A 17,571-nucleotide genomic window follows, 5' to 3' on the forward strand; every position below is an offset into this window, starting at 1 on the left:
ACATAAAGTTTTAGGGAAGCTGAATATGCACACAGCACTGCCATGCAATAAAATAACTCTTCCAGAGGAGTACTGGGAGGGTGGCCCAAAGAGGTCTCCTTTGAGATGAATCTTTTTTTTTTTTTTTTTTTTTGAGGTGGAGTCTTGCTCTGTCACTAGGCTGGAGTTCAGTGGCTGGATCTCAGCTCACTGCAACCCTCGCCTCCTGGGTTCAAGTGATTCCCCTGCCTCAGCCTCCCGAGTAGCTGGGACTACAGGTGTGCGCCACCACGCCCGGCTAATTCTTTGTATTTTTAGTAGAGACGGGGTTTCACCATGTTGGCCAGGATGGTCTCGATCTCCTGACCTCATGATCCACCCACCTCAGCCTCCCAAAGTGCTGGGATTACAGGTGTGAGCCACCGCGCCCAGCCTGAGATGCATCTTCAAGGACAAGTACAATTTCCTCAAGTATGTGTAGGAAAAGAACTTCCGGAATCAGGGTCAGCAGACACACGGAGGTGGGAAAGTGTGTATTGTTCAGAGGAGAGTGGGGGCCTGGCCTATGTTTGCGTTGGAGAAGTTGAGGTGGAGGCAGGTAGGTGGGATCGAGTGTAGAGAATCTTGCATGCAGAGCTAAGGAGTTTGGAACTTATCCTGTAGGCAATGCAGAGACAGGAAATTTTCAAGCAGAGAAGTGACAGGATCAGATACTTGGAAACAGTGTGCAGGGTGGCCTGGAAAGAAGAGCCTGCAGGCAAGGACACCAGTCAGGACACAATTCCAGGCTTCCACTGAGGGAAGACGAGCAGCAGGCAGGGGCCAGGAGGGGCGGAGCAGAGACCACGGAGTGCAGATTTTTGTCTTCCAAATATAAAAGTTACACATGAGAGATATGTATAGTGATGTACAACAGTGTTAACAGTAAGTACAACAATGTTAATGGTAATATATGTACGTAATGGTATTACATGCAGTTTTTCTTGTTTTGAATTATGTTTTTTTTTTTTAATTTAGTTGTTGAGACAGGGTCTCCCTCTCTGTCACTCAGGCTGGGGTGCAGTGGCTCAATCACGGCTCACTGCAACCTCAACTTCTTAGGCTCAAATGATCCTCCTGCCTCAGCCTCCCGAATAGCTAGGACCACAGGTGCTTGCTGCTACACCCAGCTAATTTTTGTATGTTATGTAGTGATGGGGTTTCGCCATTTTGCCCAGGCTGGTCTCGAATTCCTGGCCTCAAGTGATGCTCCCACATCGGCCTCCCAAAGTACTGGGATTACAGGTATGAACCACTGTACCCACTGTGGCCTTAAAATCCTTTTTTTTTTTTTTGAGATGGAGTCTCACTCTGTCACCACATAGGCTGGAGTGCTGTGGCACGATCTTGGCTCACTGCAACCTCTGCCGCCCAGGTTCAAATGATTCTCCTGCCTCAGCCTCCTGAGCAGCTGGGATTACAGGTGCTTAATTATTGTACTTTTAGTAGAGATGGGGTTTCGCCATCTTGGCCAGGCTGGTCTTGAACTCCTGATCTTGTGATCCACCTGCCTTGGCCTCCCAAAGTGCTGGGATTACAGGCGTGAGCCACCACGCCCGGCCTTTTTTTTTTTTTTTTTTGAGACAGAGTCTAGCTCTGTTGCCCAGGCTGGAGTGCAGTGGCGGCCACCTCCCAGGTTCAAGTGATTCTTCTGCCTCAGCCTCCCAAGTAGCTGGGATTACAGGTGCATGCAACCATGCCTAGCTAATTTTTGTATTTTTAGTAGAGACAGGGTTTCACCATGTTGGCCAGGCTGGTCTCAAACTGTTGACCTCAAGTGATCCACCCACCTTGGTCTCCCAAAGTGTTGAGATTCCAGGCATGAGCCACCATGCCTGACCATGGCCTTAAAATTATTTTGTAGAGGTGAGGTCTCCCTGTGATACCTGGTTTTGAACTCCTGGCCTCAAGCAATTCTCCCACCTTGGCCCTTGGCCTCCCAAAATGCTGGGTATTACAGGCATGAGCCATTGTGCCCAGCCTCAACATTTTTTTTTTATTAATTTCTTTTTTTATTTTTATTTTTCTTACTTCCTTTTTTTTTTTTTTTTTGAGGCAGCACCTCACTTCACTGCCCAGGCTGGAGTGCAGTGGTGTAACTGCAGCTCACTGGAGCCTCCACCTCTTGGGCTCAAGCAATTTTCCCACCTTCACCTCCTGAGTAGCTGGGACTACAGGTGCACACCACCACACCTAGCTAATTTTTATTTTATTTTATTTTTTCAGACAGAGTCTCACTCTGTCACCAGGGCTGGAGTGCAGAGGTGCAATCTTGGGTCGCTGCAACCACTGCCTTCTGGGTTCAAGCGATTTTTCCACATCAACCCCCTAAGTATGTGGGACGACAGGCTCGCGCCACCACGCCTATCTGATCTTTGTATTATTTGTAGAGACAGGGTTTCACCATGTTGGCCACAATGGTCTCAAACTCCTGGGCTCAAGCAATCCACCCCCTCAGCCTCTCTAAGTGCTGGATTTATAGGCACGAACCCCTGAGCCCAGCTACTTTTTCTTTATGTGATATGGATTTTTCTGTAGTTTTAAAGTTTTACACATTGAGCATGTATTATATATTATTCTAGTATATTATTCATTATATGACATACATTACTATGATTAGTAAAAGTGAATACTATTTTTAAAATAACACATGGTCATTATGAGAGACTTCAGAAATACAGAAATGTATAAACAAGAAAATTTTGAAATCACCCATAAAAATGCTCATGTCATTACATTAAGAGGAAAAGGATACAAAATTATAGATATAATTTCATTTTTATTAAAAAATATTTATGTGGCCGGGCCGCAGTGGCTCAAACCTATAATCCCAGCACTTTGGGAGGCTGAGGTGGGCAGATTGCCTGAGGTCAGGAGTTCGAGAACAGCCTGGCTAACATGGTGAAACCCCATCTGTACTAAAAATACAAAAATTAGGCCAGGCGCGGTGGCTCACACCTGTAATCCTAACACTTTGGGAGGCCGAAGCAGGTGGGTCACCTGAGGTTGGGAGTTCGAGACCAGCCTGACTAAAATGGAGAAATCCCGTCTCTACTAAAAATACGAAATTAGCCAGGCGTAGTGGCGCATGCCTGTAATCCCAGCTACTCTGAAGGCTGAGGCAGGAGAATCGCTTGAACCCAGGAGGCAGAGGTGAGCCGAGATCGTGCCATTGCACTCCAGCCTGGGCAACAAGAGTGAAACTCCGTCTCAAAAAAGAAACAAAATACAAAAATTAGCCAGGCGTAGGGGCACACACTTGTAGTCCTAGCTACTCAGGAGGCTGAGACAGGAGAATTGCTTGAACCTAGGAGGTGGAGATTGCAGTAGCAGAGATCACGCCCCACTGCACCCTAGCATGGGTGACAGAGCAAGACTCCGTCTCTAAAAAAAAAATTTATGTAAGGCAGGGCACGTTGGCTCATGCCTGTAATCCCAGCACTTCAGGAGGCCGAGGTGGGTGGATCACCTGAGGTCAGGAGTTCCAGACCAGCCTGACCAACATAGTGAAACGCCATCTCTACTAAAATTACAAAACTTAGCCGGGCATGGTGGCATGTGCCTGTAATCCCAGCTACTCAGGAGGCAGAGGCAAGAGAATGGCTTGAACCCGGGAGGTAGAGGTTGCAATGAGCCGAGATCGTGCCACTGCACTCCAGCCTGGGGGACAGAGCAAGACTGTCTCAAAAAAAAAAAAAATATATATATATATATATGTCCTGACCCCAAGTGATCCACCCACCTTGGCCTCCCAAAGTGCTGGGATTACAGGCGTGAGCCACTGTGCCCAGCTGGCAATTTTGTTTTCTACAATACTGTGTTTTACTTTATTTCTATATCTCTACAATTAGTATGTATTGTTTTTCCATTAAAATGTATCTTTTTCCATATAAAGGTAACACATAATCATAATAGAATATTTGAGAAATGCACAAAAATAGAAAGAAGGTTGAGGAGGTGGCCATCGTCATATAGCCCAAAGACAAACAATATTTTTACTATATTTCCTTAATAATAATAGTTACTTAAAAAAATTTACTGTATGCCAGGAATACTTTGTTTATTTAATCCTCACAACACTATGAAGAAGTATTATTTTACCTATTTTAAAGATTAGTGCTCTGCCTTCCATAATTTTTTTTTTCTGGAGATGGAGTCTTGCTCTGTCGCCCAAGCTAGGATGCAGTAGCGTGATCTCTGCTACTGCAATTTCCACCTCCCAGGTTCAAGCAATTCTCCCGCCTCAGCCTCCTGAGTTGCTGGGACTATAGGAGTGTGCCACTATGCCTGGCTAATTTTTGTATGTTTAGTAGAGACGGGGTTTCACCGTGTTAGCCAGGCTGGTCTCAAACTCCTGACTGCAATCTGCCCACCTCAGCCTCCCAAAGTGCTGGGATTACAGGCTTGAGCCACCGTGCCCGGCCACATAAATATTTTTTTTTTTTTTTTGATACGGAGTCTCGCTCTGTCGCCCAGGCTGGAGTGCAGTGGCGCAATCTCGGCTCAGTGCAAGCTCCGCCTCCCGGGTTCACGCCATTCTCCTGCCTCAGCCTTTCCGAGTAGCTGGGACTACAGGCGCCCGCCACCTCACTCGGCTAGTTTTTTTTTGTATTTTTAGTAGAGACGGGGTTTCACCGTGGTCTCGATCTCCTGACCTCGTGATCCGCCCGCCTCGGCCTCCCAAAGTGCTGGGATTACAAGCGTGAGCCACAATATTTTTTAATAAAAATAAAATTATATATATAATTTTGTATCCTTTTCCCTTTAATGTAATGACATGAGCATTTTTATGGGTGATTTCAAAATTTTTCTTGTTTATACATTTCTGTATTCCTAAAGTCTCTCATATGAGACTGAAAAATCATAATTGTTTTTGGCAGAGCCAATCAGCACATTTAACATGATTTTTCTCCAGCAACAACAATGCAGCATCATCTCATCAGCCTCTTCCTGTAGGTGCTATTTTCCAGTGCTTTTCTGAAGCTTTTTACATTCTCTACATGATACTGGCATGTGGCACCTTTATTCTGACAGCAGTGAAGGCCTGTTTAATGCAGGTTGAAAGGGTCATCTTCTAGTAGGCAAATATGAAACTGTGTAATCAAATCCCAAAAACCAATTACAGAAAAGTAGTTGAAGGAGATCTTGGCCTGACCATTTATTTATTTATCTGAGTCGGAGTCTTGATCTATTGCCAAGGCTGACGTGCAATGGCACGATCTCAGCTCACTACAACCTCCGCCTCCCCAGTTCAAGAAATTCTCCTGCTTCAGCCTCCCGAGTAGCTGGGATTACAGGTGCCCACCACCATGCCTGGCTAATTTTTGTATTTTTAGTAGAGTTTCACCATGTTGGCCAGGCTGGTTTTGACCTCCTGACCTCAAGTGATCCATTCGCCTCTGCCTCCCAAAGTGCTGGTTTGATTACAGGTGTGAGCTATCATGCCCAGCCAGCCTGACTGTTTATTTTAAAATTGGGGGGTTTCTGTTGCCTCTGGACTCAATATGAACCAATGGTGTGATGAGCTGCCAAAACCCTAATGCTAGCTTGGTTGTCTTAAGATAAACATGCTTATCAGCTCAAGGGAAGGAAGCAACACTATCATACTGGGCATTGGTGAAATAACTTTTGCTTTGTTTTATTTGTTAGTACAATCCCAAGAACCTTGAGAAGGCTCAACAAGACTTTAAGAAGTCTTGGAATCACGCCACTGCACTCCAGCCTGGTGACAGAGCAAGACTCCATCTCAAAAAAAAAAAAAAAAGAAGTCTCGGGCCAGGCTCTGTGGCTCATGCGTGTAATCCCAGCACTTTGGAAGGCTGTGGCAGGCGGATCACCTGAGGTCAGGAGTTTGAGACCAGCCTGGCCAACATGGTGAAACCCTGTCTCTACTAAAAATACAGAAATCAGTCGGGCGTGGTGGCACGCTCCTGTAGTCCCAGCTACTTGGGAGGCTGAAGCAGGAGAATCACTTGAACCTGGGAGGCGGAGGTTGCAGTGAGCCGAGATCGTGCCACTGCACTCCAACCCGGGGGACAGAGCAAGACTCCGTCTCAACGACAACAAAAGTCTTGAATCCACGTCATGCGAGGAAGGAACAAGGGAAGGACCACAGCTCTATCCTTAGCTCTTGGCCCCCCTCCCTTCCCATGTCCTCCCTGGGGAGCCTCACCAAGGGCTTGCTACACCCTGCTGGCTCCCGCACCACGTCCACTGGGACCTCCCTGCTGGTCCTGTGCATCCGGCTGGTCATCAGCTCATCGTGCCTCAGGGTTACCACGTGTATACCTGCTTGCTTCAACTTTCTCTGAAGAGCCATAGACTGGATTTCAGGCAGTGAGGTCATCCCTTGCCCAGTCACGCGAGTGTGGGATATGATGAGGTTTCTCTTCAAATAGCCCTATCAATCCTTTATTCTTTAATTCATATACTCTCAAACCCCTTTTTCCTTTTTCTCTTTTTTTCCTTTCTGCCTTTGTTACATGCCCAGACACACCACAGTACCAGGCTTATCAGTACCAGCTCACATTCTTTCCTTATTTAAAAAAAAAAAGACCACCGGGCACAGTGGCTCACACCTGTAATCCCAGCACTTTGGGAGGCTGAGGCGGGCGGATCACGAGGTCAGGAAATCGAGACTATCCTGGCTAAAACCATGAAACCCCATCTATACTAAAAATACAAAAAAATTAGCCAGGCGTGGTGGCGGGCGCCTGTAGTCCCAGCTACTCGGGAGGCTGAGGCAGGAGAATGGCGTGAACCCGGGAGGCGAAGCTTGCAGTGAGCCGAGATCGTGCCACTGCACTCCAGCCTGGGCGACAGAGCGAGACTCCGTCTCAAAAAAAAAAAAAAAAAGAGTAGCTCGCTAACTCATTACAGACACCCTTTCCCCTTTTCCCCTCTCTCCCTTACGTGTCCACTTATCTAAAAAAAGTTCAAATGTCTAGCCAACCGGGATTAGTTCAGATTGTGCGACCCGACTCCGGCCAATGGGGAAAGGGTACAGGGGCAGGACTTGGCATCAGGAATAAAGGCTCTCGTGCCCCTTTTTTCAGGTGTGCTCTCATGGTGACTGACCAAGGAAAAGCAGCCCTCTGCGGAAAAGTAAAATTGCTTTGCTAAGAATCCTTTGTTTGAGTGTTCAATCTCCTTAAGATTTTAAGTGTTATTCCAACACAAGTAATCTTGGACACGTATTTCTCAAGCAGCACACACATCAGTCACCAAAGCCTGTGGGTTCTAGCTGCACAGTATTGTCCTGGCTCCTCCTTTTCTTCATGCCCTCTGCTGTTGCCTTCGGTTAGGACCTCACTGCTTCCTGCCTGAATTACTGACTTCAGCCTTTGTGACTTCAGTCTATTTTCTAACTTGTCTTTCTGACTACAACCTATTTTTTCCCTTTGCTTCTTCAAGCCATTCTCCATCATTGTGCCAACGTTCTAAACGTAAGCAGTTTCTATCATTTTCTTGCTTAAACTCTTTCAGTGGCTTCCCCAAATGTGTCAGCATGAAGCTTTAACTCTGAGCTGAGCACTAAAGGACTTTCCTCACCTAGCTCCTGTACATCTGTAGCCTCATTCTTCTACCACAACCAACAAACATGCTTTGCCCCAGACACTCCGAGTGACGCGACTATTTTATGCCACTGCGCCTCTTAGCTTCCCCCTTGTCCACCCAATGGGCACATGTCCTTCAAGCTGCACTGAAGTATCTCCGTGTCCAGGAAGCGTCCTCTGGTGTCCTAGCTTAGTGTAGATGTTCTTTGTCCGTGATCCCCATAACATATTGTGCCTACACGCAGATCTCTAATCTCTGATTTATTTGTTTGGCTTCCTCTCTAGACTTTAATTGCTGAACTGCATGGACCCTGGTTTATTGAACTTCGTACATCTAAATCTACAGTTGGATACCATGCGTGGCACAGAAAAGACCTTCGATAAATGATTTCTGGTTTCGTTTTGGTTTTGTTTTATTTACTGCTTACTACAATCAAGCACTGCTGTAGTTGCTGGAAATGCAATTATGAACAATTCACACCTGGGTCCTGCTCTGAGTAAATGAACAAATAAATATTAAATAAATGAAGTGGGAGTATTTACTTGCAGAAGAGAGAAATCTTAGAGTGGCACTGACTAGCGTCTTCAAGGGGCTATTATTACGTGGAAGAGAAAGTAATACTTTTTTTTTTTTTTTTGAGATGGAGTCTCACTCTGTCACCCAGGATGGAGTGCAGTGGCATGATCTCAGCTCACTGCAACCACCACCTCCCAGGTTGAAGCAATTCTCCTGCTTCAGCCTCCCAAGTAGCTGGGATTATAGGTACCTGCCACCAAGCCTGATTAATTTTTTTTTTTTTTTGAGATGGAATTTCACTCTTGTTGCCCAGGCTGGAGTGCAATGGCACAATCTTGGCTCACTGCAACCTCCCCCTCCTGAGTTCAAGCTATTCTCCTGCCTCAGCCTCCCAAGTAGCTGGTATTACAGGCACCCACCACCATACCTGGCTAATTTTTTGTATTTTTAGTAGAGATGGGGTTTCACCATGTTGCCCAGACTGGTCTCGAACTCCTGACCTCAGGTGATTCACCCACATTGGCTTCCCAAAGTGTTGGGATTACAGGCGTGAGCCACTGCGTCCAGCCAAGTAATACATTTTAATCTTGCTCTTCAATCATCAAGTTAAATTTACAGAAAGGCAGATTTCACTTCACTGTGAAAGAAGATTCCTTGAATAGTTAGAATTGACCAAAACTACGATCGTCTGCCTCCCGACGCAGTGACTCCCAATGCTGTAAATGGAAAGTGATCAAGTGCAGGCTGACGTGTCCTCAGAGATGTCAGGAGGCATTCCTCAGTGGGTGGGAGGTTGACCCACATGCCCCTTAAGGCATCTCTGGACCATGAAATCACAATGCACTTTTGACTTTCATTCTTCTCAGGCTCCATCTTGCTAAACACCCTTTGCACAATGGGAGTCTTTATCTCACTAACACCTTAATTTCAAAGAGTTAATGCATATCATTTTTTTTCCTTTCCACTTAATTTTCCTTCATAGCCTGTCCCTATTATGCACCAGCATATCTGGAAACTCATCCTCTTTGCACCCCTATGCGGCCTCTCTGATGCTGTTCCCCTTGGCCCATCACTACCAATCCAAGCAGTCTTTCTTTCAGATGAGGACGATGACAGAGCTGAGAAAACACAGCTGGATGTTTCACATCCTGGTTGGATTGACAGGGGTGCCAGCAGCTAGGAGTCACCCTTTCATGTCAACAGAGTCAATTAGATTGGGAAGTCAATGAGGAAGAAATTAATCTAGTATCCCATAGTATCATTTTTATAGTTACCATAGTTACCTTAAGACAGAGCAACCCAGAACAGCTACCTGCTTAATGCTTAAGTGACTACAATCTGCAGGTACAGGCTAGCTTATGCCAATGCTCCAGATACCAGTGCAGTGTCAAGCAGTCAACCAGCATAAGTTTGCTTTTTATTTGCTAGAGTTGATGAACTCTTGTATATCATGAAAAAAAACAATAGGATGGGAGACCTGGAAATACTGAGTCCTTGCTTTTCCACACAAGAGGGCAAGAAACGCTTGGCAGATGTACAGGCCTTTTCCACTCACCCAGGCAATGAACAAGTCCTAAGTCAGAGTAATAAAATAACACTTTTTCATTTATATGTGATCTTTCTTTCTTTTTTTTTTTTTTTTTTTTTTTTGAGACAGCATCTTACTCTGTCGCCCAGGCTGGAATGCCCTCACCACAACCTCTGCTTCCCAGGCTCAAGTGATTCTCCTGCCCCAGCCTCCCGAGTAGCTGAGATTACAGGCACGCGCCAGTACTGCCCGGCTAATTCTTGTATTTCTAGTAGAGATGTGGTTTCACCACATTGCCCAGGCTGGTCTTCAACTCCTGACCTCAAATGATCCACCCGCCTTGGCCTCCCAAAGTGCTGGGATTCAGGTGTGAGCCACCGCACCCGGCCCTTTTTTTTTTTTTTTTTTTGAGACGGAGTCTTGCTCTGTCACCCAGGCTGGAGTGCAGTGGCATGATCTCAGCTCACTGCAACCTCCACCTTCTGGGTTCAAGCAATTCTCCTGCCTCAGCCTCCCAAGTAGCTGGGACTACAGGCACACGCCACCATGCCCGGCGTGTGCCTGTAGTCCCAGCTACTTGGGAGGCTGAGATGGAGTCTCACTCTGTAGCCCAAGCTGGAGTGCAGTGGTGTGATCTCAGGTCACTGCAACCTCCACTTCCAGGGCTCACGTGATTCTCATGCCTCAGCCTCCTGAGGGCGCATGCCACCGTGCCCAGCTAATTTTTTGTATTTCTAGTAGAGACGTGGTTTCACCATGTTGGCCAGGCTGGTCTTGAACTCCTGACCTCAAATGATCCACCCACCTCGATCTCCCAAAGTGCTGGGATTATAGGCGTGAGCCACTGCCTGGCCTATATACAATCTTTCATTCTTCAACCACTGTTGACCAATCACTGACCATCCCCCCAGAACCCCCCCTTTGATGGTTCTGTCACTTCTATTTTGGCCTCAGTCTGAGCTGCCAACAAGAAACGCTACTCTGGGCCGGGCTTGGTGGCTCACACCTGTAATCCCAACACTTTGGGAGGCCAAGGCGGGTGGATCACGAGGTCAGGAGTTTGAGACCAGTCAGACTAACATGGTGAAACCCCGCCTCTACTGAAAATACAAAAATTAGCCAGGCATGGTGGTGTGCGCCTGTAATCCCAGCTACTCAGGAGGCTGAGGAATGAGAATCGCTTGAACCCAGGAGGCAGAGGTTACAGTGAGGCGAGATCATGCCACTGCACTCCAGCCTGGGTGACAGAGTGAGACTCCATCTCAAAAAAAAAAAAGAAAAGAAAAGAAATGCTACTCTGTGCCATTTGTTATGAGTTTTAAGGTGCAGACACTACCCTCGCAAATGAATTGGTAATACCAATTTAGTTTTTACACTTCACCATCCAGCCTTTAGCCAGGAAACTTGATTGCAGTTGAGTTTCAAATGGGCACATGAGATATACTCACAAGGCCAGGGGACTAATTTGGGACCTGAAACTGTTAGAGATATTTCCACAGTTCCCAACCTTTGCAATAGATTGTTTCTAGAGATTTGTCTTTTCTACCATTAATTAAGAAGCTTGCTAACTCCTGTTATTTAGTCTGGCAGGGATGGGCCATTAGATCAGAGTGTTTTTATTTTTATTTATTTATTTACTACTTTTTAGAGATGAGATCTTGCTATGCTGCCGAGGCAGAGTACAGTGGCTATTCACAGGCAGAACGCCATTGCTGATCAGCATAGGAGCTTTGACTGTTCTGTTTCTGACCTGAACCCCTTCACCCCTCCTTGGGCAACCTGGTGGTTCCCTGCTCCCAGGAGGTCACCATACTGATGTTGAACCTAGTGTGAACACCCAGTTGGCATAGTGAACTATAGTCCAGAACTCCCGGGCTAAACTGATCCTTCCGCCTCAGCCCCCCATGTAGCTGAGACCGCAGGCATGTACTGTCATACCTGGCTATTTTTTTTTTTCCCTGTAGAGATAGGTTCTCACTATTTTGCTCAGGCTGCTCTTGAAACCCTGGGCTCAATCGATCCTTCTGCCTCCGCCTCCCAAAGTGCTGAGATTATAGACACGAGCCACTGCAGCCAGAATTTGTTGTTGTTGTTGTTGTCATTTTGTTTTGTTTTTTGATTTTTTAAATTATACTTTAAGTTCTAGGGTACATGCGCACAACGTGCAGGTTTGTTACATATGTATACGTGTTCCATGTTGGTGTGTGCAGCCAGAATTTTTTTTTTTTTTTGAGATGGAGTCTTGCTCTGTCGCCCAGGCTAGAGAGCAGTGGCATGATCTCGGCTCACTGCCAGCTCCGCCTCCCGGGTTCATGCCATTCTCCTGCCTCAGCCTCCCGAGTAGCTGGGACTACAGGCGCCCGCCACCACGCCCAGCTAATTTTTTGTATTTTTAGTAGAGACGGGGTTTCACTGTGTTAGCCAGGATGGTCTCGATCTCCTGACCTCATGATCCGCCCGCCTCGGCCTCCCAAAGTGCTGGAATTACAGGCGTGAGCCACCGCGCCTAGTGCAGCCAGAATGTTTTTAGAGGTCATCACATTAGCTAATGTTTCTGTGGTCTAGGAGGGCAAGTCAGAAGCTGTCTTCTGGACTGGCTGCGATTTACCAGGAATGTCATGTTTTTTAGCATGATTAAACCTAACAGCATAATCATATCCATCTCTATACAAGAATAACCACAGTTGTCACAGGGTGCCCCCCATCCTTTTCCTTTTTCACCAGCAGGTCTCTTCCACCTAAATGTTCAAAACCCTTTTAGTTTTTCAGCCATGCAAAGACAAGAATCTCACAGACTCTGCTTCAGTTGTCGCTAATGAAGATAGAAGGTGATAGGGAAACCTGATTAACTTTAAAAATAATGAAAGCATACACATAATAGATTTGAAGTTCACAGGAATCTCTAGGTCTTCAACTCCTACAATAATGCTTAAAATACAGTGACTGTTTAGTAAATATTTATGGCGGAATAATATGAAAATTATTATTCATATTATTATTCCCCAAAATATGGGGAAAAATATGACTGGGGAAATCAAATTGGAAAACAATGTCAATCCCACAGTTGTATTCATAAAAAGGAAAAATTTTTTCTTTCCTTCTTTTTTTTTATTTTTATTTTTAGTGAGACAGAGTCTTACTCTCTCACCCCCAGTTGTGTGATCTTACTGCAACCTCTGCCTCCCGGGTTCAATGATTCTCCTGCTTCAGCCTCCTGAGTAGCTGGGATTACAGGTGCACACCACCATGCCTGGCTACTTTTTGTATTTTTAGTAGAGACAGGATTTCACCATGTTGGCCAGGCTGGTCTCAAACTCCTGGCCTCAAATGATCTGCCCACCTCAGCCTCCCAAAGTGCTGAGATTACAAGCGTGAGCCACCGCACCTGACCAAATTTTTTCTTTTTGGGGTAAAATAATGAGTATAGCTTATACAGACTAGGACTTTGTGTATTGTAATAAATAAGACAAATTGTTTTTACTGTAATTAGTGCAGGTAGCTTTAGGCTATATAATTGTTTACTCTTCATCTTAAGTTAAAAGCAAGGGAAGTTAATTTCCATGTTCCTCTTTTATTTTTTTTTTATTTATTTATTTTTTTTTTTGTGACGGAGTCTCGCTCTGTAAGCCCTGGTTAGAATGCAGTGGCACCACTCACTGCAACCTCTGCCTCCTGGGTTCAAGTAATTCTCCACTAAAAATACAAAAATAAGCCAAATTAGCCGGCTGTGTGGTAGGCGCCTGTAATCCCAGCTACTCAGGAGGCTGAGGCGGGAGAATTGCTTGAACCCGGGAGGTGGAGGATTCAGTGAGCCGAAATCATGCCATTGCACTCCAGCCTTGGCGACAGAGTGAGACTCCGTCTCAAAAAAAATTTAAAAAGATAGGCCGGACGCAGTGGCTCATGCCTGTAGTCCCAGGACTTTGGGAGGCCAAGGCGAGTGGATCACCTGAGGTCAGCAGTTTGAGACCAGTCTGGTCAACACGGTGAAATCCCGTCTCTACTAATAATACAAAAATTAGCCTAGCATGGTGGTGCATGCCTGTAATTCCAGCTACTCCGGAGGCTGAGGCAGGAGGATCACTTGAACCTGGGAGGCAGAGGTTGCAGTGAGCCGAGACTGTACATTGCTCTCCAGCAACAAGAGTGAAACTCTGTCTCCAAAAATAAAAATAAAAAATTAAAAAAGTGGCCAGGCGCAGTGGCTCACGCCTGTAATCCCATCACTTTGGGAGGCCAAGGCAGGTGGATCACGAGGTCAGGAGTTCAAGACAAGCCTGGCCAAGATGGTGAAACTCCATCTCTACTAAAAATACAAAAATCAGCCGGGCGTGGTGGTGGGTGCCTGTAATCCCAGCTACTTGAGAGGCTGAGGCAGGAGAATCACTTGAATGCGGGAGGTGGAGGTTGCAGTGAGCCGAAATCGCACCACTACACTCCAGCCTGGGCAACACAGCGAGACTCCGTCTCAAAATAAAATAAAATAAAATAAAAAATAAAAATAAAAAATAAAAAAAAGTAAAGATAGAGATGGGGTCTCTGGGGTCTCGCTATGTTGATCAGGCTGGTCTCAAACTCCTGGCCTCAAGCGATCCTCCCATCTTGGCCTCCTAAAGTGTTGGGATTATGGGTGAGAGCCACTGCGCCCGGCCCGCAGATTTTTCGTTTGTTTGTTTTTTGAGACAGACTCTCACTCTGTCTCTCAGGCTGGAGGAGTGCAGTGGCATGATCTTGGTTCACTGCAACCTCCACCTCCTGGGTTCAAATGATTTTCATGCCTCAGCTTCCCAAGTAGCTGGGACTACAGACACCTGCCACCATGCCCAGTTAATTTTTTTCTACTTTTAGTAGAGACGGGGTTTTGCCATGTTGGACAGGCTGGTCTTGAACTCCTGACCCCAAGTGATCCTTTCACCTTGGTCTCCCAGAGTGCTGGGATTACAGGCATGAGCCACCACAGCGAGCCTAGAATGCCAGATCTTTTGAATGAATCCTGTAAGACTGCTCTTGCCTTTTCAGTATATTGCCTTCTCTACTACATATCACTTCATTATTTTTATTATTTTTCTGAGACGGAGTCTCGCCCTGTTGCTCAGGCTGGAGTGCAGTGGCACGGTCTTGGCCCACCGCAACCTCCACCTTCCGGGTTCAAGCAATTCTTCTGCCTCAGCCTCCCAAGTAGCTGGGATTACAAGCACCTGCCACCATGCCCAGCTAATTTTTGTATTTTTAGTAGAAACAGGGTTTCACCATATTGATCAGGCTGGTCTCAAACTTCAGACCTCAAGTAATCTGCCCACTTCAGCCTCCCAAAGGTCTGGGATTACAGGCGTGAGCCACTGCGCCCAGCCTAAATATCACTTTAAGTTTAAAAATTATTTCTAAACTAATTGCTTTTGAATTTAATACAACCTTTATTTATTTATTTATTTTTGAGATGGAGTCTCGCCCTGTGGCCCAGGCTAGAGTGCAATGGTGTGATCTTTGCTCACTGCAACCTCTGCCTCTTGGATTCAAACAATTCTCCTGCCTCAGCCTCCCGAGTAGCTGGGATTACAGGCACCGATCACCACACCCAGATATTTTTTGTATTATTAGTAGAGACAGGATTTCACCATGTTGGCCAGGGTGGTCTCAAACTCCTGACCTTGTGATCCGCCTGCCTCGGCCTCCCAAAGTGCTGGGATTATAGGCGTGAGCCACTGCACTGCACTCAGCCTACAATTTTATTTAAGTTTTTAAATCCTGGATAAAGATAGCTAACTGTGTTTCTCACCAGTTCAAGCCCCATCTTCCTCATGAAGCGTTTCCCAAACATTCTAGCTCACACTAAGTATTTGCTTCTCTGAGCTCCTCTAAAAGGAGCAATTGACTAGATTATTTCTAACACTTTATAACTTTAACACTATGTAGTATACTTATAGTCTATACTACACAGACAATCTTACTATTTTACCAATTGTATTAAAACTCCCTGAGGCCAGAGACTCACTTTTCGACCCAAATGTGTATTTCCATGTTGAATGAAACGAACTGGAGAAATAACTCAGGCCCAGCTAAAGAGTTTGAGTCCAGATGTGTACAACCCTGGGCACTTTGTCAACCAAAATAATGCGACCTTTAAACTGAGTAGGGATGGTTAGAGGCAAGGAGCTAAAACAATTAAAAAGAATGTTAGAGAAATTTGGATTGTAGCCCCTTTGAAAAGAGATTAAGGAAGAACACATTAAGATTCACCACCTTCTGAATGGCACTGAGAATTGAGATGCTACAAAGCTGTTTGACCTGGTGTCAAGCACAAGGGAAGATGCCACAATGAGATAGGCCAGAGCTGGACACTCCAGGAATTCAAAGAGGAATTCTGGAACAGAGCAGCCAAACAGGGGCTAAGCAACCCAGGAGCAGCAAGATAGCTGATTCTTAGAGTTTTTAGAAGATAATTGAACAAAAGCCCTTCAGCAGGACATAAAATCTGGTGAGGACTTTGGTCCTGAATCAAAGTGGATGCCCATGGTAGAAAGGACTCCTTCAGCCCCATTTTATTCCCACCACTGGGTACTGAGTGAACTAACATTTGTACTCATTTCCTCCATGGCTGCGTGTAGTGTGAGAACATATTTGTTTTCTGTTTTTGTTTGTTTGTTGGTTTTTTTTTTTTTTTTTTTTGAGACAGAGTTTCACTCTTGTTCCCCAGGCTGGAGTGCAATGGCACGATCTCGGCTCACCACAACCTCCGCCTCCTGGGTTCAAGCGATTCTCCTGCCTCAGCCTCCAGAGTAGCTGGGATTACAGGCATGCGCCACCATGCCTGGCTAATTTTGTGTTTTCAGCAGAGTCAGGCTGGTCTCCAACTCCCGACCTCAGGTGATCCGCTGTTCTCGGCCTCCCAAAGTGCTGAGATTACAGGCATGAGCCACCGCGCCCGGCCGTGAAAACATATTTGTTAGGTTACAGCCCCCAGCTCTGATGCAGGCTGGCTTGAGCCGGAGCACAGAAGCAATACTCCAGAAAGCAGCAGCCTCCCTCCTCCGGGCTGAACTTCTTTCTCAACCAGGGTCAGGAGGCTTTCAAGCTTGACACTTGGGTTTCATGGCAATAACAAATTACCAATCTTAAGGGCCAAAATAAAGAGAGCTGTTCCCACAGCCTTGGTCTAAGGCAGCCTTGCAGCTGTTACTAAAGCGCCAGGGGAGGACGTTGAGGCTTGCAAGCCCCACAAATCCACAGTAATGAAAGTCTCTGTTCTAAGGAGTGCTGAGAGTGCTGTGGCCAGGTAGAAAGAAGAGCCACAGTACGTTAGGCATGTTTCCACTTCAACCTGGGCTTTAGGAAAGGTAATTAACTGGAAAAATGCTTATAGAAATTTCTAGAAATTGGAGGACATTGATACAGAGCACAGTGTGATTAGCCAAATAATTTCTGACAGATTCTCTATTCGCAGTGAATGCTTTTTTCTTTTTCTTTCTTTTTTTTTTTTTAGATGGGGTCTCCCCATGTTGGCCAGGCTGGTCTTGAACTCCTGAGCCCAAGGGATCTACCTGCCTAGGCCTCCCAAAGTGTGTGCTAGGATTACAGGTGGGAGCCATCTTTTTTTTTTCTTTTCTTTTTTAGATAGGGTCTGGCTCTGTCCCCAGGCTAGAGTGCAGTGGGATAATCATGGCTCACTGTAGCCTTGACCTCCTAGGCTCAGGTGATCCTCCCACCTCAGCCTCCTGCGTAGCTGGGATTACAGGCACGCAGCACCATGCCCGGCAAATTTTCGTATTTTTAGCAGAGACTGGGTTTCACCATGTTGGCCAGGCTGGTCTCGAACTCCTGGACTCAAGGGATCCACCTGCCTCGGCCTCCCAAAGTGTTGGGATTACAGGCGTGAGCCACCACGTCCCATCCACGGTGAATTCTTACAGTGACTGGCTACTTTCCCCAACATGCTTTTTAAAAAAAAAACAAAA

The sequence above is a fragment of the Symphalangus syndactylus genome, chromosome 18 (assembly GCF_028878055.3).
Source record: "Symphalangus syndactylus isolate Jambi chromosome 18, NHGRI_mSymSyn1-v2.1_pri, whole genome shotgun sequence".
NCBI classification, from domain to species: Eukaryota; Metazoa; Chordata; class Mammalia; order Primates; family Hylobatidae; genus Symphalangus; species Symphalangus syndactylus.